The 24191-nt window shown below is 35.7% G+C and overlaps 1 long non-coding RNA gene across 1 annotated transcript in view; it reads right to left on the reverse strand.

The window, feature by feature from the left end:
• Window positions 1–1082: 1082 nt before the first annotated feature.
• LOC138693490 (uncharacterized) overlaps window positions 1083–24191 on the reverse strand; it is a 440794-nt gene continuing 417685 nt past the window's right edge. Inside the window, exon 3 of the long non-coding RNA XR_011330339.1 lies at window positions 1083–1145. This is a non-coding gene — a long non-coding RNA (uncharacterized lncRNA). The remainder of the gene's footprint in view (window positions 1146–24191) is intronic.

The raw sequence follows: 24191 nt of genomic DNA on the forward strand, positions 1-24191 counted from the left end.
ATTTATTCCTATAATTTTTTTTCATTGACCCACTTTATGTCAAACAATTATCTTTATTTGTGTTAAGTATGTGTTTAGGTAACCCTCTGAGGACGAGTTTTTACTCTTCAGGGAAGAATTAAGACTGTATTTTTGTATATATTGTACTAACAATAAACAACACACTCTCAACTTTTCTCTATATTTTGTCATTTGAAAACTGTAGACTTATGAACTTATTGTAACACAAACCAACATTAGTGAATCATTTCCGGGTTAGTATGTAGTTGAGAAATAAAATTATTTATGAAGAAAGGAATTCATAAATCCTAAAATATTAAATACTGTATTTTCTCTCTGCAATACATTTTTATATGAGATTATGATGAATTTAATACCATTAGGCTAATACAGTAAATTTATTCCAATTTTACATTGAAAAACGTTGTACAAAACACAAGTTGTTTAAAAATTGTGCAATGAAAGCTCTTTCAATGAAACCCATGATCACACAAAATTTAGGCCTACGATATATTATAATTTTCATTGTTTTAAAATTTCATAGATTTCAGTGAAAATAAATGTTAATTTGCCGTTACAAAGATTTACACTTGGTAAATAAAGTAAGATTCCCTTACCATAACATTAAGCTTACTTGTATTTGCGCATATTATATTAACAACGACGTGAATATGTAACATTAAAATTGTTTACCAACAAAAAATATTAAAGATTTTAAGCTTTAAAGATGAAATGAATTCTCAATATCTTATAGAAATGCAATAGACGAGAAAGATAAATGTAGGAAGTTAGAATTTCGGGAAGATAAACTGAATTTTCATATGTGTACCTACAGGCTAAAGCGACAGATGACAGTACTTGAAATCTATAGAGATCTTCGATGTACTGTAGAAAATAGCAGGGCTTGTTTCAATAACAAAACTTATCTTCTGAATTATCACAATAAAAAGGCGAATAACGAAATTTATATCAGTTTTCCTACCATTAACTGGACTTGAGTCCGTCTTGCAGCGACCTTCCTGATGTCCAGTTGTAATAAATTGAATGTTCAGTGCCATTGGTGAAACTCACATTGTTCCTTTGCCTGAGTTGCCCCCCGGTGACAAGCTGGGCGTTGTGACGGGGAATTTTATTAATGTTCTTACCTGAAACATAAACAAATAAGTTGAATTAGGCATAAATCCAACGCAGTCCCAATGCACGAATTATTATAATGGCCTCTTCACATAATATAATTTCAAGAAATTTTCAGCCACTAACATTCACATAACGTCCACCGAGTTAGTTCGTGTGGTAGCGCGTCTGCCTCCAGACTAACCGGCCAGGGTTCGATCCCCGGCGGGGTCAGACATTTTCATGTAAAATGTCTAAATCGGAACTAGGAGACATGGCGGTGCACAACTTCTAATCATTAATTATGGTGCACCAATATGGCTGGGTTATATCCCAAATCTCTCCGCAATGCATATTAAGACAAGAGAAGACATATGTCACTGTTGAAAGTGATTCGTCCGTCGGATGGGAACATTAAACCTGGCGGCCCCCTTGGTGCCATTCGACAGGAGTAGGCTACGTGCCGGCACCGGTGTCCCCTTCTTCCTTCCTCACCTTCATCATCATCTTCATCTTCACCCATTTCCTACACTACACTTACACGAACACTTACATATACACTCATCCTAGTCCACTACAAAACTCTTCACAGATACACATCATGCATAACGTGGCCCGCCGAAGTGGTGTGCAACTTGAAAATGTGTCACAGTCCTAATATCTATCTGTAGTATGCGGAACCCGAAACACGCAAGTGAAGTGGGTAGACACACACATTCACATGAATGTTTTGTTCTAATATTGTAATTATTTTATGAAATCATTTTATTGTTGCATGTACTGGTATCTGATTTCAATTGGAGTCGCTTCATTAAGTAAATCGCTATTTACATGATACACAATTGCATTAAACTCATACAGTATTACAGAACTCTACAACTTTTTGTAGCTCCTAGTTCAGAACCTTTTCAGAATTGAAACGTGAGGAATTAAAATAATAGCGTACATAGTTTCTTTCTTTCAGAAATATTTCATTTCATTTCATTTATTATATTTTATAGATCTTACATTAGCAATGAAGCTTTAAGACATGGAACAAGTCAAAATTTTACAACATTACAATTACAAATTAGAATTACAATTTTTACAAATTCTTTACAATTTTTACAATATTTTACAATTTTTACAATTTTGCAATTTTCTACAATTTTTTACAATATTTTGGCGAGATGTAGTGAGATGAGGTGAGGCCCGAGGATTCGCCAAGAGATTACTTGGTATTTGCCTTATGGCTGGGGAAAACCTCGGAAAAAAACCCAACCAGGTAATCAGACCAAAGGGGGTGAAATGAAGTGAGGCCGAGGACTCGCCACAGACCATCCGGCATCAGTCCCACGGCTGGGGTAAACCTCGGAAGAAACCAAATCCGTTGTAAAACCTTACCGCCAAGCATTACTACACTGTTCATAATATGTGTTAATTTTCTTCACTTCCTAAACATACTCACAAATAGTGTCATAATGAAGAAAACACGCGAACAATACATCCTCCGTCCACACCTGTGGAGTAACGGTCAGCGCGTCTGGCCGCGAAACCAGGTGGCCCGGGTTCGATTCCCGGTCGGGGAAAGTTGCCTGGTTGAGGTTTTTTCCGGGGTTTTCCCTCAACCCAATATGAGCAAATGCTCGGTAACTTTCGGTACTGGACCCCGGGACTAATTTCACTGGCATTATCACCTTCATCTCATTCAGAAGCTAAATAACCGAAGATGTCGATAAAGCGTCGTAAAATAACCTACTAAAAAAAATACATCCCCACTCCACTGAACTGGGCTATTGGCTACTGGCGGGATTTCCCGCACACTTCCTCACAACATTCGTGACCTTGTGTGCGCGGCTGAAACTCCAACGCTCCTTGGATCTCACTGTAGGTCTTCAGAATCAGATTACAGATTATTTAATGGCGCTGTAACAACTCCGCGGCATCTAGTGTGATAGCGAGATATTATTTTGGTGAAATAAGTCCAAAGAATCGCCATCCTACTACCTAACCCACATTCGCCTTAAAATTGGAAAAACCTTTGATATAAACCCAAAATCGATAGTCAGCCAAGTGGGATTCGAACCCTTGTCCAAAAAGACATGGACTTGAGTCCCTCTCGCTCTTTCTATTCCATGCTGATGGCTTAAAATGTTATGTGAGAATTATGGTAGTATAGAGAATTAGGCCTACTAAATAAATTTACATTAAATGGAATTTATTACTGTAGGTATAATGCAGTCTTCTATAATTTGGAAGGTGCCATAAATCGAAGATGTTTTATTTAGTTGTAACATCCCATCAGTGGTGCAGCCTTGACTTCATGCGGTCTTGTAACCATCTCACGTACAAACTTGACTAAATGTGTGTACAACTTGAGTTTACAAGTTTTCGTAATTAGGAAAGTGCGTGTACGCGTTAAGTCTGAGTTATTCAGGAGTTGCCGCAGAAGCAGCCTGAGGGTATATTTCTAGGGGAGGACAGCCGAGAAGATCCAACCTTTCAAAGTAGACGAGAAAGATCATAAGAGAGGAAGTCAAGGCGATATGATTCTAAGTGCCGTGACATTTATGTAACAAATTCTACGAGTATATATTACATTCTTAAAGTTCTTCATGCGTAACTTGAAGAAAAGATTTGTACATATAATTGTATACTACAGACTTATTCCATTTATACTAACCCTAAATAACACATTTTGAACAAACGCGTTATTTGTCGGAGGAACTTGAAACTTTATGTGAACGTTTCTGAGGACAGGTTTAAGCTGAATAATGTCGCTGTCACCTTTTCGCACAACACTCTAAAAGCGTAGAATAGCTTACCTATTATTGGAGAAAAAATTTGTTCCGGAACCGGGAATCGAACCCAGAACCTCTCAGCTTTGCACGCTGAGCGCTCTTTCCATCTGAGCTATGTCGAGACCCGATTCACAGTGCCGGCCGATCTCTCCTCCTTTGTATACAGGGACATCATTTTATTTTTACGTTAATTTTTATTGTACCTGAGTTTTTTAATGTACTTCATTCTCCCACCCCTTATAAAAGTGAACTCCCACCCGTCCTCCACACAGAACCAAGGCCGCATATGCAAAGTCATTTTACGGTCATAGTAAACAGTACTAAGTGAGCATAGTACGTTCCAGAAATATGGTCGCGTTTTCCAGTGAAGAAAGAGAATTCAATATTGACTCATATTTTCGCACAGGTACTGCGCGTCCTTTTGGTTACGTCGCATCCCGGTTTCCCCACCTACTCCTGCTGTCCCCTCTGTAAAGGCTAGTGGCTGGGCTGTCTTAGTTCGTTTCTGAAAACATTTGCTGTTAGGAATTGAACGTCTACGTAATATTATACAACTGTTTTAAATAACTTAAATAAAAGGGTCTCGTCAAGTAATTAACTGTCACGTGATTTTCCCACTTTCTACGACACTCCTACATAACAACTTGAACGAATGGTAGATAGCATGTCTGAGTAAATTTATCGTGCGGTACGGGCAGAAGTGAAGATTGAATTTACAGTATGTAAGGTACTCTGTTGTAGAGTAGGTACAGAATTGTTTCAACATGAGTTACTGTTTTTACGTATAAAGGACGAAACTGGAAATTGGAATTAGGTAGGATACAATGTAGTGCGATGATATGCAAAAGAAAAAAAAAACTGAAGCCTGTATCGAAATCAACAGCCATCATTTTCTACAATTTGTTTAAATATCTACAGTAGATTATGATTATTTTTCAATTTAAATGTACTCTCTATATTGTATGGTAATGTGCTGTATACAGTATACTATACACTGCATAATGAATACTAGTTTACGTAAATATATGAACTACTTTTCTTCCCTCCTATAACTAGTAAAGTGATTTGTTTGTATTTTATGCCAGTATCATCAAACTCCGGTCGTGGAAGGGGGTAACAAATAGTGTTTCCGGTTCTCAACCGTTAATCCAAAGGTATAGCCAGGTTAATATTAGAAATGTTAGTAAAAATAAAAGGATGTATAATGGCCTACTACCTGCATTTCAGAAATAGAATAGTTTTTTTTTTTTAAATCGTCGCAAAGAGCATTTTCATGGGGTTGATGACAGTTACTATGTTGATGGTAATCTCAAGAGTAGAAGTGAATGTATGTTTCCTCGGTAAACTCTGTCCTTTGAATAAATGAACAGCTACAACGGCCAGTATTAATTATACTGAATTCTGTGTTACGAGTGATTAACAATTTTCTGTCTAAATAGGGTCACTTTCAATATAATCACTATATACATCCATATGGGATATTTCTGAATTTGGAAGAAATGGTCTTAAGAAGCAATTTGAAATTAGAAACTCAAGTTCTAAGTTCGATTACAAGTGACAACTAGCAGTAGTTTTCACTAAAACCAAATAGAAAAAAATCTTGTGTATGTATGTATGTATGTATGTATGTATGTATGTATGTATGTATGTATGTATGTATGTATGTATGTATGTATGTACACATATATGTATATAGCAGTAACATGAGCTGCTGCCAAGAAGTCAAGAAGAGAACAGCAATGGCAAAGGAAGCTTTTAATAGGAAAAGAAGCATCATCTGTGGATCTCTGGAGAAAGAACTAAGGAAGAGACTAGTGAAGTGCTTAGTATGGAGTACAGCATTGTATGGGGTAGAAACATGGACATTACGACGAAGTGAAGAGAAGCGACTAGAAGCATTTGAAATATGGATATGGGGAAGGATGGAGCATGTGAAATGGACAGAATAAGAAACGAAGCTTTGTTGGAAAGTGTGGATGAAGAAATAATAATGCTAAAACTTATCAGAAAGGGGAAAAAGAATTGGCTGGATCACTCGTTGAGAAAAAATGCCTACTGAAGGATGCACAGGAGAAGAGTTCGGGACAGAAGAAGATATCAGATGACAGACGTCATTAAGATATATGGATCATATAAGGAGACAAAGAGGAAGGCAGAAAATATGAAAAACTGAAAATGCTGGGTTTGCAGTGAAAGACCTGCCCTTGGGCAGAACACTACGAATGAATAACATATATTGTATTGTGTTATAAATGAGACGATGCACTGGTCCTGATTTCAACTGTGATTTTCTTCAAAATTCAAAATAGTTTTGATGGAAGTGTGGCACATAAAACTCCTTTAGAGGTTCTTGTTTGTTTCTTTAGAAAGAGGTGACATATTATTGGAACGATATTTCTAAACAAATGTATTTCGGCGAAGAATTATTAAAATTGCGGCCATGCAGCTTTGAACACCGGATAATTCAATACGGCCAACGATTAGAAATTAAAATAGTTTTCATATTTTCTCTAACCGATGTGCACTCATCTATCTCCACAATGCTTCCTAGTCCTCCGATCTTAGAACTCCTGTTATTGAATGAAAGGCCACTAGGTAAAATTAACCATCACTTTCCCATGTCTAAATATAAGGGGTAATATAAGAAGCCCTTACAAATGGAGTAATTTCGTATGGTTTTGTTCCATCTCAGTAGATAAGAAATGACGGCCATACCACCCGTAAAGCGGGTGCGAGGGTGACGTCATAGTGGGCGTGGCCAAAGTATTACGTCATAGTGGGCGTGGCCAAATTATTGCGTCATGGGCGGGGCTTAAGTTATGACGTCACGGAGGGGGTGGGGGCTTAAAGTATGACGTAGGAAAAGGGCGTAACTTAAATTACGTCATAAGAGTTCAAGGTTAAAGTGTGTTGTCATGCAGGTATATAATGGCATGACAAGTTCATACATGTTTATCTCCTCAATGTGGGGGGCTTAAATTATGACGTAGGAAAGGGGCGTAACGTAATAAATGGCAATCTAAGAGTTCAAGGTTAAAGTGTGACGTAATACGAGTATGTAATGGCATGACAAGTGTATCTCCTCAATGTGGAAATTATGACGTAGGAAAGGGGCGTAACTTAAATTACGTCAAGGTTAAAGTGTGACGTGCGAGTATGTAATGGCATGACAAGTTTATCTCCTCAATGTGGGAATTATGACGTAGGAAAGGGGCGTAACTTAAATTACGTCAAGGTTAAAGTGTGACGTCATGCAGGTATGATGTTTATCTCCTCAATGTGGAAATTATGACGTAAGAAAGGGGCGTAACGTCATAAATGGTAATCTAAGAGTTCAAGGTTAAAGTGTGACGTGCAGGTATGTTGTGGCATGACAAGTTCATACATGTTTATCTCATCAATGTCGCTATGTGTGCTGAGTCATATCCGGCAATTGTTCTAGTTCATACATGTTTGAAAACTGCTATGTATGCAAATATTATACACCCGGCGAAGAATTAATCTATCACACTTAAACACATACATTCTTTTAATGTAATGGTAATTTAATTGCTTGGGGAATGGGTGTTGGAATGTGGGACATAAATGGATAAAAAATTAATCTAGCACACTTGTAAATTAAACAGGATGTGGCTGAAGTGACGTTATAAATTTGTAATTGAAGTTGGAAATGGGGGAGGGGGGGGGTAAAAATTTGAAATACGAACGGCATAACTTAAAGTGTGGCGTCATAAATTTTTAATTGAAGTTGGAAATGTAATAATTTGAAATGTACATGTTCATACAAGTTTGTATAGTGGGGGGGGGGGATAGACAAGTTCATACATGTTTGTATATTTGAAAGTCAACGTGTCATATTACACAAATATTGCATGATGCAAATAATATGCAAGCTGTTAATTCACATCCGGTGAAGACGCAAGTGCTGAATAATGGCCAGCTATCCAATGGATGTCCTGAAACTGGTTGTACTTTAAGCCAATTGTTGAGTAATTGATAAAAAATATTAAGATTCTAATGTACTGGTAATTGAATTGATAAATAGTAATGGGAAATGGAAATTAGAATGGGGGAATTATTGATGGCGTAAATGGTTGTACTTTAAGCCAATTGACAAAAAAATTAATGTAGCACACTTGTAAATTAAACACATACATTCTTCTCATATTATTCCAATGTAATACATTTTGAGTGGTTTGTTTAGCGTATTTAATACATTATTACCAACATTAAATTCATCAGAATGTGACATTATTATGATTTAGAGCAGTAATTGTAGCAGATAAATCAATGTAGATGTATATGTTGAAGTGTGTAAATATTATGCAAGCTTGCTGAATCACTTCCGGCGACGATGCAATTGCTGAGTAATGATAAAAGCATGTTCTTTAAGCACCTACAACGTGTCATATTACACAAATATTGCATGATGCAAATAATATGCAAGCTGTTAATTCACATCCGGTGAAGACGCAAGTGCTGAATAATGGCCACCTTATTATTATTATTATTATTATTATTATTATCGTTCCAATTTAATACATTTTGAAGTAACATTTATTGGATTGATTAATAATTTAATACATTTTGAAGTAACATTTATTGGATTTATTTTAAGCCATATATTATTACCGAAGCACTTCGTAATATAGTAATTGCTTCTTCTTCTTCTCATTATTATTATTATTCGTCATAAAGAAGATTAAAGTGTGACGTTATAAATTTGTAATTGAAGTTGGAAATGGGTGAGGGCTGTTTTTAATTTGAAATACATACGTCATAACTTAAAGTGTGATGTTATAAATTTGTAATGAAGTTGGAAATGGGGGGGGGAGGAAATTTGATAAAATTCTAATGTAATAGTAATTTAATTGATAAATAGTAATGGGTAAGGGAAATTCGCAAATGTTAATTGAAATTAGAAAGGGGGAATTATTGATGGCGTAAATGGTTGTACTTTAAGCCAATTGATAAAAAAATTAATCTAGCACACTTGTAAATTAAACACATACATTCTTCTCATATTATTCCAATGTAATACATTTTGAGTGGTTTGTTTAGCGTATTTAATACATTATTACCAACATTCAGAATGTGACATTATTATTTCGTAATACAGTAATTGTAGCAGATAAATCAATGTAGATGTATATGTTGAAGTGTGCAAATATTATACAAGCTTGCTTAATCACTTCCGACGACGATGCAATTGCTGAGTAATGATAAAAATATGTTTTTGAAACATCTGCAACGTGTTATATTACACAAATATTGCATGATGCAAATAATATGCAAGCTGTTAATTGACATCCAGCGATTGTTCTCACAGCGTTTTATGTTACACAAATATTGTATTGATTACAAGTAAATAATAGCTTTCTGCTATGTGTGCAAATATTATGCAAGGTTGCTAATTTTATATCCGACGATGAAATTGCTGAGTAATGATAAAAAACATGTTTTTGATAATGACCTTGGAGGTAATATGGCTGGATGATGAGGTGAATTATTTAGAAGTGTAATGAAAGAAGTATTGCAGTTTGGAATAATTGATATTGAACAAGTTTAGACAGCAGTGGGAGGGGGGGCAAGATGATGAATAATACGCTCGAATTTATACAACTATTACACTATCACATATTTTATAAAAGATCTTTGTCAAAAAAAAATTTGGTAGTGTAATAGCAGCCATAGCGTTAATAATGTATCACAATATTTATTTTTAATTTTAATTTAGATGATACTGCATCCCCAGTCTCGGTTTGAGCTGAAGAAGAAGAAATCGCACAATTTAAATGCTCTGAGTGTAAAAAAAAAAGTGACCATGATGAAGCGTGGTGAATGCTAAGCTTGATTATGAAGAATCTTTTCGGAAATAGTTTTGCACTGTAATTTCTTTTATGTCTTAACCATCCATTTCCATCTCATATAACCAAAGGGTTGGGTTCGTTTAGAGAATTAAACTATAACACTTTCCTTTCAGATATTAGTAATACTTTTCCAATATTGAGAATTGGTATATAGGTTTTCAAATATTAATAATCCTTAAGAATTGGTGTATAAGTTGAGATTATTCTAAACATATATGTTACAAGAATATAACATAATTCCAGTGGTAGCTTATTGATTTGGGAAGCGGTGGATTCATTACATGTTTGTATGATAAAACCTGAGGATGATTGAGAGAATGTCAATGATTAAACTGAACCTAATCATTGGGGATGGGGATGTGCTTGGTAAAAGAAAATAGTAACAACATAAAATTATGCGTATATATTTATTCATAAAAAGAAATACAATGCATTGAGTATTGAAATATATTTTCTGTTAGTGAATCCCAATTTTGATAATGTTTTCACCAAAATTGAAGAAATTTCTTCCAAATTATACACATAACTGATGATAAATAATTTTTCCATACCCTTTGTATAAACACAACCAATAAGATGGCGCCAAGTGACGGGGTGTTTTCAGCATCCTTGCTGCAAATTGCCATGGAGACGGCGAGTTCATTTAAAATGCAGTTGTTTGTCCAAGCTTCTCGGAAACCATGTACATCATAATAGACGTTCTGAAAAAAAAAAAAAAAAACGGTGTAGCATCATACATATTGTAAATTGTATAATGTCACAGAAAATAGTAACACATACTTACATTTTTAAATATATGAAAGCACTTTATACATAATCCAATAGGAAACCTTGTACATCAATGGACGTCCTGAAACAAAATAAAAATGTGTGGCATGGTACTTATTGTAAATTATATCACAGAAAAAAAGTAACACATACTTACATTTTTAAACATATGATATGAGTAAAAGCACTTTATACATAATCCAATAAGACACTTTGAACATTGTGTTCGAACAACGCTCTTACACCCCTTTTGCACACATCTCCTGCGACTTTTGAATGGGATATATTGTACCAAATGATTTATACCATCATATCGATATTCTCTACTGTTATATGTAATCGGAGAACAAGTTAGTCTCACACCCGCTTTCTTTGTGATAAACATTGCAACTGATACGAAAATCGTAATCTTGTGACATATACGTTACAACTTGTCGAAAATCGTAATCTTGTGACATATATGTTACACCTTGTCGAAAATCGTAATCTTGTGACATATACGTTACACCTTGTCGAAAATCGTAATCTTGTTGCGATAATGCAACACCTTGTCGAAAATCGTAATCTTGTGACATATATGTTACACCTTGTTGAAAATCGTAATCTTGTGACATATACGTTACACCTTGTCGAAAATCGTATTCTTGTTGCGATAATGCAACACCATGTCGAAAATCGTAATCTTGTGACATATATGTTACACCTTGTCGAAAATCGTAATCTTGTTGCGATAATGCAACACCATGTCGAAAATCGTAATCTTGTGACATATATGTTACACCTTGTCGAAAATCGTAATCCTGTTGCGATAATGCAACACCATGTCGAAAATCGTAATCTTGTTGCGATAATGCAACACCATGTCGAAAATCGTATTCTTGTTGCGATAATGCAACACCATGTCGAAAATCCGTATTCTTGTTGCGATAATGCAACACCATGTCGAGAATGTTTTTCTACAAGTTGTGACGTATATGTCACAAGATTACGATTTTCGACAAGTTGTAACGTATATGTCACAAGATTATGATTTTGGACAAGCTGTAACGTATATGTCACAAGATTACGATTTTCGACAAGTTGTAACCTATATGTCACAAGATTACGATTTTCGACAAGGTGTAACATATATGTCACAAGATTGCGATTTTCGACATGGTGTTGCATTATCGCAACAAGATTACGATTTTCGACAAGGTGTAACATATATGTCACAAGATTACGATTTTCGACATGGTGTTGCATTATCGCAACAAGATTACGATTTTCGACAAGGTGTAACATATATGTCACAAGATTACGATTTTCGACATGGTGTTGCATTATCGCAACAAGAATACGATTTTCGACAAGGTGTAACGTATATGTCACAAGATTACGATTTTCAACAAGGTGTAACATATATGTCACAAGATTACGATTTTCGACAAGGTGTTGCATTATCGCAACAAGATTACGATTTTCGACAAGGTGTAACGTATATGTCACAAGATTACGATTTTCGACAAGGTGTAACATATATGTCACAAGATTACGATTTTCGACAAGTTGTAACGTATATGTCACAAGATTACGATTTTCGTATCAGTTGCAATGTTTATCACAAAGAAAGCGGGTGTGAGACTAACTTGTTCTCCGATTACATATAACAGTAGAGAATATCGATATGATGGTATAAATCATTTGGTACAATATATCCCATTCAAAAGTCGCAGGAGATGTGTGCAAAAGGGGTGTAAGAGCGTTGTTCGAACACAATGTTCAAAGTGTCTTATTGGATTATGTATAAAGTGCTTTTACTCATATCATATGTTTAAAAATGTAAGTATGTGTTACTTTTTTTCTGTGATATAATTTACAATAAGTACCATGCCACACATTTTTATTTTGTTTCAGGACGTCCATTGATGTACAAGGTTTCCTATTGGATTATGTATAAAGTGCTTTCATATATTTAAAAATGTAAGTATGTGTTACTATTTTCTGTGACATTATACAATTTACAATATGTATGATGCTACACCGTTTTTTTTTTTTTTTTTTTTTTTTTCAGAACGTCTATTATGATGTACATGGTTTCCGAGAAGCTTGGACAAACAACTGCATTTTAAATGAACTCGCCGTCTCCATGGCAATTTGCAGCAAGGATGCTGAAAACACCCCGTCACTTGGCGCCATCTTATTGGTTGTGTTTATACAAAGGGTATGGAAAAATTATTTATCATCAGTTATGTGTATAATTTGGAAGAAATTTCTTCAATTTTGGTGAAAACATTATCAAAATTGGGATTCACTAACTGAAAATATATTTCAATACTCAATGCATTGTATTTCTTTTTATGAATAAATATATACGCATAATTTTATGTTGTTACTATTTTCTTTTACCAAGCACATCCCCATCCCCAATGATTAGGTTCAGTTTAATCATTGACATTCTCTCAATCATCCTCAGGTTTTATCATACAAACATGTAATGAATCCACCGCTTCCCAAATCAATAAGCTACCACTGGAATTATGTTATATTCTTGTAACATATATGTTTAGAATAATCTCAACTTATACACCAATTCTTAAGGATTATTAATATTTGAAAACCTATATACCAATTCTCAATATTGGAAAAGTATTACTAATATCTGAAAGGAAAGTGTTATAGTTTAATTCTCTAAACGAACCCAACCCTTTGGTTATATGAGATGGAAATGGATGGTTAAGACATAAAAGAAATTACAGTGCAAAACTATTTCCGAAAAGATTCTTCATAATCAAGCTTAGCATTCACCACGCTTCATCATGGTCACTTTTTTTTTTACACTCAGAGCATTTAAATTGTGCGATTTCTTCTTCTTCAGCTCAAACCGAGACTGGGGATGCAGTATCATCTAAATTAAAATTAAAAATAAATATTGTGATACATTATTAACGCTATGGCTGCTATTACACTACCAAATTTTTTTTTGACAAAGATCTTTTATAAAATATGTGATAGTGTAATAGTTGTATAAATTCGAGCGTATTATTCATCATCTTGCCCCCCCTCCCACTGCTGTCTAAACTTGTTCAATATCAATTATTCCAAACTGCAATACTTCTTTCATTACACTTCTAAATAATTCACCTCATCATCCAGCCATATTACCTCCAAGGTCATTATCAAAAACATGTTTTTTATCATTACTCAGCAATTTCATCGTCGGATATAAAATTAGCAACCTTGCATAATATTTGCACACATAGCAGAAAGCTATTATTTACTTGTAATCAATACAATATTTGTGTAACATAAAACGCTGTGAGAACAATCGCTGGATGTCAATTAACAGCTTGCATATTATTTGCATCATGCAATATTTGTGTAATATAACACGTTGCAGATGTTTCAAAAACATATTTTTATCATTACTCAGCAATTGCATCGTCGTCGGAAGTGATTAAGCAAGCTTGTATAATATTTGCACACTTCAACATATACATCTACATTGATTTATCTGCTACAATTACTGTATTACGAAATAATAATGTCACATTCTGAATGTTGGTAATAATGTATTAAATACGCTAAACAAACCACTCAAAATGTATTACATTGGAATAATATGAGAAGAATGTATGTGTTTAATTTACAAGTGTGCTAGATTAATTTTTTTATCAATTGGCTTAAAGTACAACCATTTACGCCATCAATAATTCCCCCTTTCTAATTTCAATTAACATTTGCGAATTTCCCTTACCCATTACTATTTATCAATTAAATTACTATTACATTAGAATTTTATCAAATTTCCTCCCCCCCCCCCATTTCCAACTTCATTACAAATTTATAACATCACACTTTAAGTTATGACGTATGTATTTCAAATTAAAAACAGCCCTCACCCATTTCCAACTTCAATTACAAATTTATAACGTCACACTTTAATCTTCTTTATGACGAATAATAATAATAATGAGAAGAAGAAGAAGCAATTACTATATTACGAAGTGCTTCGGTAATAATATATGGCTTAAAATAAATCCAATAAATGTTACTTCAAAATGTATTAAATTATTAATCAATCCAATAAATGTTACTTCAAAATGTATTAAATTGGAACGATAATAATAATAATAATAATAATAATAATAATAATAATAATAATAATAATAAGGTGGCCATTATTCAGCACTTGCGTCTTCACCGGATGTGAATTAACAGCTTGCATATTATTTGCATCATGCAATATTTGTGTAATATGACACGTTGTAGGTGCTTAAAGAACATGCTTTTATCATTACTCAGCAATTGCATCGTCGCCGGAAGTGATTCAGCAAGCTTGCATAATATTTACACACTTCAACATATACATCTACATTGATTTATCTGCTACAATTACTGCTCTAAATCATAATAATGTCACATTCTGATGAATTTAATGTTGGTAATAATGTATTAAATACGCTAAACAAACCACTCAAAATGTATTACATTGGAATAATATGAGAAGAATGTATGTGTTTAATTTACAAGTGTGCTACATTAATTTTTTTGTCAATTGGCTTAAAGTACAACCATTTACGCCATCAATAATTCCCCCATTCTAATTTCCATTTCCCATTACTATTTATCAATTCAATTACCAGTACATTAGAATCTTAATATTTTTTATCAATTACTCAACAATTGGCTTAAAGTACAACCAGTTTCAGGACATCCATTGGATAGCTGGCCATTATTCAGCACTTGCGTCTTCACCGGATGTGAATTAACAGCTTGCATATTATTTGCATCATGCAATATTTGTGTAATATGACACGTTGACTTTCAAATATACAAACATGTATGAACTTGTCTATCCCCCCCCCCCCCACTATACAAACTTGTATGAACATGTACATTTCAAATTATTACATTTCCAACTTCAATTAAAAATTTATGACGCCACACTTTAAGTTATGCCGTTCGTATTTCAAATTTTTACCCCCCCCCTCCCCCCATTTCCAACTTCAATTACAAATTTATAACGTCACTTCAGCCACATCCTGTTTAATTTACAAGTGTGCTAGATTAATTTTTTATCCATTTATGTCCCACATTCCAACACCCATTCCCCAAGCAATTAAATTACCATTACATTAAAAGAATGTATGTGTTTAAGTGTGATAGATTAATTCTTCGCCGGGTGTATAATATTTGCATACATAGCAGTTTTCAAACATGTATGAACTAGAACAATTGCCGGATATGACTCAGCACACATAGCGACATTGATGAGATAAACATGTATGAACTTGTCATGCCACAACATACCTGCACGTCACACTTTAACCTTGAACTCTTAGATTACCATTTATGACGTTACGCCCCTTTCTTACGTCATAATTTCCACATTGAGGAGATAAACATCATACCTGCATGACGTCACACTTTAACCTTGACGTAATTTAAGTTACGCCCCTTTCCTACGTCATAATTCCCACATTGAGGAGATAAACTTGTCATGCCATTACATACTCGCACGTCACACTTTAACCTTGACGTAATTTAAGTTACGCCCCTTTCCTACGTCATAATTTCCACATTGAGGAGATACACTTGTCATGCCATTACATACTCGTATTACGTCACACTTTAACCTTGAACTCTTAGATTGCCATTTATTACGTTACGCCCCTTTCCTACGTCATAATTTAAGCCCCCCACATTGAGGAGATAAACATGTATGAACTTGTCATGCCATTATATACCTGCATGACAACACACTTTAACCTTGAACTCTTATGACGTAATTTAAGTTACGCCCTTTTCCTACGTCATACTTTAAGCCCCCACCCCCTCCGTGACGTCATAACTTAAGCCCCGCCCATGACGCAATAATTTGGCCACGCCCACTATGACGTAATACTTTGGCCACGCCCACTATGACGTCACCCTCGCACCCGCTTTACGGGTGGTATGGCCGTCATTTCTTATCTACTCATCTCTGATCACTACATATCAAATTACTCAGCCTTATAGGTTTGACGGCAACAAAATTTTATCAAGTTTATTATACTGCCGTCTAGCAACAGTATGCGTCACGTCGTAACTCCTATTTGAATTGCATGGAGCAACTGCACTTCCATCTAGCGGTTTTTTTAAATAGACGGTGGCGATCCTGGTGGTTGTTCTCTCCCACATGCTACCGTTTGTAACATTACGATCAGGGGTTCCACTTTTCATCTGCAATACATACCTTGTCCAAATTGTAGTATTATGCTATTTAAAACCTTATCTTGTAAAATGGCGCACAGCCTCATATTCTTGAACTACTCGTATAATAATAATAATAATAATAATAATAATAATAATAATAATAATAATAATAATAATAATAATAATCGCTTTTTTTCGTAAATAAACCAAATTCTTTAAGAACTGTGAATGTGATCTATTTTGACCGCATATATTATTTTTGTAAAGTTTCAATCATTTGAACACTCCTTGTGTTTTGTACAACACAATAGATTTCGTGCTATAGTATAATATTAATTGATTTTATATAAATAAATCTAATTATTTTGTGAATAAAATTATCCTACTTTGCACATGATTATGTCTTGTAAAATGTCAACCATTTCAGAAGTTCTCTGTGTTTTGAATAACACACTACCTTTGATGCTACAGTATAATATTAATAATTGCTTTTATAAAAATAAATCTAATTCTTCTGCGAACAAAATTATCCTATTTTTACACATGATTATGTCTTGTAAAATGTTAATCATTTGAGACGTTCTCTGTTTTTTGAATTACCCTATAAAGTTGATGCTGTAATATTTGTCGGCATTTTCTGATTCCCATTGCCCGCGTTCTCCATCCAATCAGAGCTCTCTTTCTAAACCTCTGTCTGCAACATCTTTATGAACACTTAACATCCTGGATCTTCGTGGTTTTTCTATAGGCCTATTCTTCCTTGCTATGTGAAACCAATTGAGTTCTTTTGTGTCAGCATACGCGTTTTCATCCTTTGAACATGATGAAACCATTTCACTTGTTTTACGCTCTGAGGCTCTCATTATGCTATAAATTTGGAACGCATAATGGAGATGAAACCCGCACAATATAAGAGTCAAAGATCTTGCCTCCTCAGCAAGGCAAATTGAAATTATAGAGCGGATTGCTGAAGAGGGAACAAGAGAAATGAGTTTGGCGGCGAAATGGCCACCAGTGCAAGTCGTATTGCAATTTAGAATCTTGCTTTATGACCTACATTCACGCAGACATAAACACTGGCCTGCATAGAGATAAATAGAATGTTCCCTACATCGTGTCTTAGTTGATCGTTAATTAGTAAGTCGAGATATATCTAAGTTATTAGACCAGCCTTCTAAAAGACAATAAGGAATCAGATATTACTGGTGACAGCTACGTCGGCGCTTAATTCTTTTTCGACAAACAACAACAAGGCTAGTGGCAAAAACACAATCGAGCGGTGGGGTGGGTACTTTCCATCCAGTCTACTTTTGTTTCGTCGATATATCTTCGTTTCGACCTGACGAAGAAAAATACAGAGTCAATGCAGGCGATATCTATCAGCCCCCTCTGTCAATCCCCTCCTCCTACTCTGTTTTAGCTTTTTCTTGCTTCGTCGCTCCCAGCGCCTCTATGCAAACCATTGGAAACATTCGGTCGGCGATCGCCCTGATTTATACGTCGTGTGTGTCAGGTAGAGATAACGTGGCACTATGGTTGCAATAGATCCCCCCTTAATTAAGTATTCACACTCTTAGCAACACAATGCGGTTGACGTGTCTTCTGGAGAATATTTACCGTAACGGATGAGAATCACCTTTGTCGAACTCATTTCGCATTCTTTTTTCTTGCTTTATTACCATATTCATTCATAATGTTTACGACCACGATGGCTATAACACCACGATCTCAAGTTATTCTGAGTAACTCCTCTGGATTCTACTCTAGTCCTGCTATGAGTTGTAACAATAATCTGTTTCTATAGCAATAATTATACTCCCGTCGCTCTTATTTCCGGCAGCCAATCATGTTGCAGATAGGCTACATTTAAACGTGTGCGTCTTGTCATTCGCTGCTTATGACGTTATGCACTTCCTAAGGCTCGATAAATACTTAATATAATCGCTTGCCATTATTGTTCTTTCGTTGGAGTTCGCAGAAAGCACAAGATGACGTTATTTGCCGCTCAATTACAGTGCGTTTGATTTATTATCATAATATCATATCATATCATAGACATGATAATGTCTAACGGTGCGGCAAATAGATTCGTCTGGTAGCTCGGCAACGAAAGAACAAAAATGACGAACGATGCTACCTACCTAGACTTTATAGAGCCTTCACTTCCTAAGGCGTCAGCAAAGAGGAGTCACGCCGGAAATAACAGCGACGCTACTATAGTTCGAGCGTTGTAAATTCAATTTACAAGATCTGTCAATAATAGCGGTAAGTGTAACATAAAACATCATCGTGCAAAAAAGTTTTAAATCACTTTTATTGAAAACTAACACATTACCAATAATAGAATTCACAAATTTATTGTTCACTTCCTCATTAGTACTCCTCCTTTTCATATTCTTCTCTTCCTCCCCTGCCTAGTCTCTTTCCTTCGCCTGTTGGTCTCATTCTCATCCTCCCCTCACTATTATTGTCTTTCCACCTTTCCAGTCCCTTCCCCATCCCCTTCGTCTATTCATCCTCCCCATTCTCTTCCTCCTCCCCAGTACTCTTCAACCCTTCATCCTTCCATATTGTCCTCCTTCTTCCCTCCAAACTCACCTCTTCCTTCTCCTATTCATATTCTTCTCTTCCTCCCCTGCCTAGTCTCTTCCCCTCCCCTCTTGGTCTCCTTCTCATCCACCCCTCACTATTAACCTCTTTCCACCATTCTAGTCCCTCCCCCGCCCCTTCCGTCTACTCATCTTCCCCATTCTCTTCCTTCTCCCATCCCTACTACCGTTCACCCCTTCATCCTTCCATATTCTCCTCCTCCCGTCCAAATTCACCTCTCCCTCCTGCCGGTCGTATTCTCCCCTTCCACCCCTTCCTATTCTTCTCCTCCTCCTCTCTATAAAATCTCTTCTTCCTACTCCTGCCTTCCCCAGTCCCCTCACCATCCCCCCTCCTAATCATCTTCTCCTTTCCTCCCTTTTCTTCTATTCTTATTCTCCTCCTCTTCCCCTACCTAGCCCCCTCCCCTTCCTAGTCTCTTTTACTGCCCTCCTTATTTTCCTCTTCCTCCTACTCTCCATAATATACTGCTCGTAATTGTAATCTCACAATTCTCCCATTCCTCTCCACTCTTCCTGTTATTCCCCTCATCTCCTCACTATTCTTCCCCTCCACCCCTACTATTTCTCTCCTCCTCTGTATATTTTCCTTCTATTCTTATTCTTTTCCTAATATCCATTGTTATTCTTACTCTTGTCTTCCACTCCATTTTCATTCTTTTACTCCTCCTAATTATTCTTACCCTGCTCTCCATTTTAATATAATCGTTTTCCTCTTTGTTCTTAATGTTACTCTCTATCTCGTTATTATTCTTATTCTTTCTTACAATATATTGTTATTCTCTCACTGTCATTCTATTGATTACCACTATTCTTCTTCTTCTTCTTCCGCTCAGTATTATTCTTCTTCTCTTTGACACTAGTATTCTAGTTCTTCCATTTCTTTTTGTTCTTCCTACCCCTATTCTTGTGATTGTCATTGCTCCTCTTTTTCTCCTTTTCTTATCCTCTAATTCAGCTCCTTCTTCTTCCCACTTTCTTCTTCACTCAAAGTGGAAAGAAATTAAAACAGACCAATGAATATATTTTCGACAGGAACAGCGTCCTTCTTCGGAATTTTTCGGTAAATTAGGCAACAGAACTGTGTCGTTCGAAGACAGTTGCCAATCACATAAGCAACGTTGATCGCTATGATTTGTGTATTAATTCTTTCGATATTTCAAGCCCAGCAATACGCACTAGTCATAGGCCTATCGACCGGTATCTCTAACATTCTGTGTACGTATTTATTCTGACAACCAACGTGAAAAATTCAAAGGATGAGTAATTCCGAATCTTTTACTATTATTAATGCGAAATATAGCAACATCACAGAATGTTATCAACAAATTAAATTTTTTATCAGTTTTTGAAGTTACCAACGTCAACAAAAGAACGTAACCTATCCGAAACAATTTACAAAGTCAAACAGATTCCATAACATTAATACGTGAACCTGCAACAAGAGCGGCACGATATTCATGTGGACGCAACTCGAACCACATCAGCTGTGAACAACTGCGATGCGCCTCCATTAAGTTTTAATTGAAATATTAAACAAAGGTGAGGGCGGCGCATTCACTCGAGTCCCTTTTAAGTAAAAAGGGATTATTCCACACGCCATTCAACAAGTTTTAATGTGTACAGATCTATTGAAATCTGGCTAATTAAAACGGCGTTTTATCGTCAATACACTCTCATATTTTAATGTCGCCACACAAAAAAAGCTGGGAGGGAGGGAGCGAAGAAGAGGGAAAAGTGACCTAAACGATAGAAAATTACCACATAAATTGAAAGTTTCAGTGAGCCCGAACTCATTGGAACTGGGCTCTACAAAGGACCGGACGGACTCTTTAGCAGAATAGAAGATGTTGAAGGCATACCTCAAAAAGCTTGCGTATACTCCTACAGAAAGTGGATCACTAGCGCACATCAAACGTGTTAGATGAAGCGTGCAGCAATTTTAACATCCTTAGCTGCCCTTAAGTATTTTCTTTTTACTTGTCTGTAAAGTTCAGTACGTACTTGAAAACAATGTCTAGAAATATTATATCCCAACTGTACATAAACCGTAACGAACTATTTTTTTTCGCATCCAGATCCGATAGTTCTGTGCCCTGCTCTGAATTAAGTTGTAGCGGCTGTTTGTACATACAGTGCGTTTAGGATCATTGATAAATAGAATCAAGAAAGTGGAGGAAAATCCTGGTGTCAAAGTATATATATATATTTTTTTTTTTGCAATATGCCAATCAAGCATTTAGTCTATTCGCAGAGTCAAAATTAAAAGCTTGGCAGAGAACAGAAAATTTATTGCAATGACTTTTATTGATGTTGAGATACAGAGCTCCTACAAAAGACCTTTTCGGTTTCGAACACATGTAATTTAAGTTCTATGAATTTGAGGTGCATGAAAATAGCACCAATAGAAAGAAAAACTCAAAAAGTTTAGTTGTGGTAACATTGTTTTCGTAGTTGGTAACATTGCCTCATAATAGCACATATAAACAAATTTGTTCATTTTTGAAGCGAAATGGCTGCTATAGGAAAGAAAAGCATTTTTGTGTACTTGATTTTCATGTGAACCAGTCGGTTATTATGTGCAATGGCATTAGCGAACAAAGTTTAGTGCAGATCCACTCAGTGGGCCTACAATCCGTAAATGGTCACTGAAAATGTATATTTAGTATTCGATTCATAGCGTAAGAATGATTGTATCACTTAAATTCTTTGTTTAAAGTCCATAATTTTTTCGGCATTTAGAAAACGTCTACTTTATATACCGTACTGCCATTGTAAAAGAATGCACAAGGCACAGATATTGATTGAAACAGATTATGTTAGTAATTATTACATTTTTAAACAAAGCGTCTAGAAAAGGATTCTTCGGGTACCTACAGTTACGCCGCCTATTGGACGGTGAACGGCCTAGAGACTTGAAGAGACCTGCTCGAGGACGTGGCAACACTGTCGGACACTTTGCACCTCTGCAGCAGCGGATATGCTGCGGATCGAATTTACTTCTGATCAAATTGTCCTCTCGGCGCCCGTATTATTAGGTTTCTGGCAAAGTGCGTCTCTACAGCAAAGAAAGAGACACACAAAACAAGATTCCTCCCTTGTAAAATTGTCAGTACAAATTCACTCGTTCCTGCCTTATCTCAAGAGTATTTCGAAGTATTAACCCTACACTCTGGCTTCCAAACAGTGGGGCGTTACCGTTTACGAAGTATCTGTGGGATATTCTTATTTTAACACGAATAAGGCCTATATCCTATATTATGCATAATTTGCATCTTCACCGTCCAGTGCTGCAACTACCTGGTCATCCGCAAAGAGTAGTGATGTAAAAAATTCCGTCTGAAATTTTTTATTCCCATAATAGTGTCCGTCTGCAATTTCTATTCCCATTCTGTTGCACTTAATAGAACATATTCTCAAACATATTTCATAGAAATACAGAAAATGGGTCCGAAAGATTAATTTAAAGAAACTGCGTATTTGAACTGTGATTCTGATCAATTAACTTCTGATAACAAGTATATGAAATCGAAACTCTTAAAACTAAATACTAAAATTTGTATCGCTAATAGGTTATTCTTTGACTGAATTTCAGGATGAAGTATGAAATGTACAAAGATTGAAAAACTAACACAATACGTATTTGCCCATAAATAGTGCAAGGGATGGTTAAACCTTGTCTTATTTAAAGCACCAATAAAACTGGTATGAACAAGAAATACCCTGCGCTAGAAATCGATAAGTTTTTATTACTTTGAATGCATTATTTTTGCCAGCTGCATTTATTCGCAGGTGCAATTCTTCCGTCCACAGCATTGTAATTCTTTTTTTAAATTATAATTCATATTAATATTCCTTTGAATAGTGTTTATGGGTAAATAAATCTTACTGTTTTTATGAATTTATTTTCTTTGTTCTCCTGATATTTTCGTGCATTTCTATTTGCTTCCCTAACTAAAATGCCCATTGTCGATTATGTGCATTCATAGTAAATCTACATATTGTTTAGATTAATTCGAAAACACTTTATTCGATAATGATTTGTTTTTCACAAAAACGAATTGTATTTTTCCAATTCATATTTCTTTAGGCCTAATAGTATATAGGCCTATACATATAATTCAGAATACCTTAATTTCTGAACGTCACACAAGCATAAAAATTCTTTGAAAGCTAAATGAATACCTAACCATAAAACGCTGTTTTCTTATGAAAAGCATTTTAATAAATAATCACCATATTTTCATAACCAAGCCACTTCCTCCGCCTGGAATTAAATAAGCATTATTTTATGTTGCAGCCGTATCCGAAATTAAATACCATAGAAACTTACTTTCTTTTTCGCAAATTTTATCTGTAAAAACAATATAACCTGTTTCTAATAGAGCGGCATGCATTAACTACAGGGTGCATTTAATAACATATTTTCTTGCACTAAATATTAGAGTTAACCCAGTGATGCAAATCACGGCCTCTGATGGCTCTCTCTTCTTGAGCTCGGGCCTAGGAGCATTTCGCTTTCCCGCCTGCATAGGGACGTGTGAACGGACTTGTCCGTACGCCCAAGTACAGTAGCTACGATTATTTAGTCCTGACAGTCGCCGAGATGTGCGCCTGGGACAGGCGAGTCCATTTAGTTACGCCAAGGGGTGTTTGGGTTATTCACTCGCTTGCCTTCGGAGCGATCGGATGTCATCCGTGCGGTAGAGCAGTATGTTTCCTGTACAATTAAGCTGTACTGCATTCCTTTACCGACCGCTCGCTCTTATCTCTACTTTGGAAATCTCCCCACTCCTATTACTTCCCCTCTTTCGCATCGCTGAGCTATCAGGACTAAATAATCTGTAAGAAGACTCGCCGTCCGCTAACAGATT

This window comes from Periplaneta americana, chromosome 17 (assembly GCF_040183065.1).
Source record: "Periplaneta americana isolate PAMFEO1 chromosome 17, P.americana_PAMFEO1_priV1, whole genome shotgun sequence".
Classification (NCBI taxonomy): Eukaryota; Metazoa; Arthropoda; class Insecta; order Blattodea; family Blattidae; genus Periplaneta; species Periplaneta americana.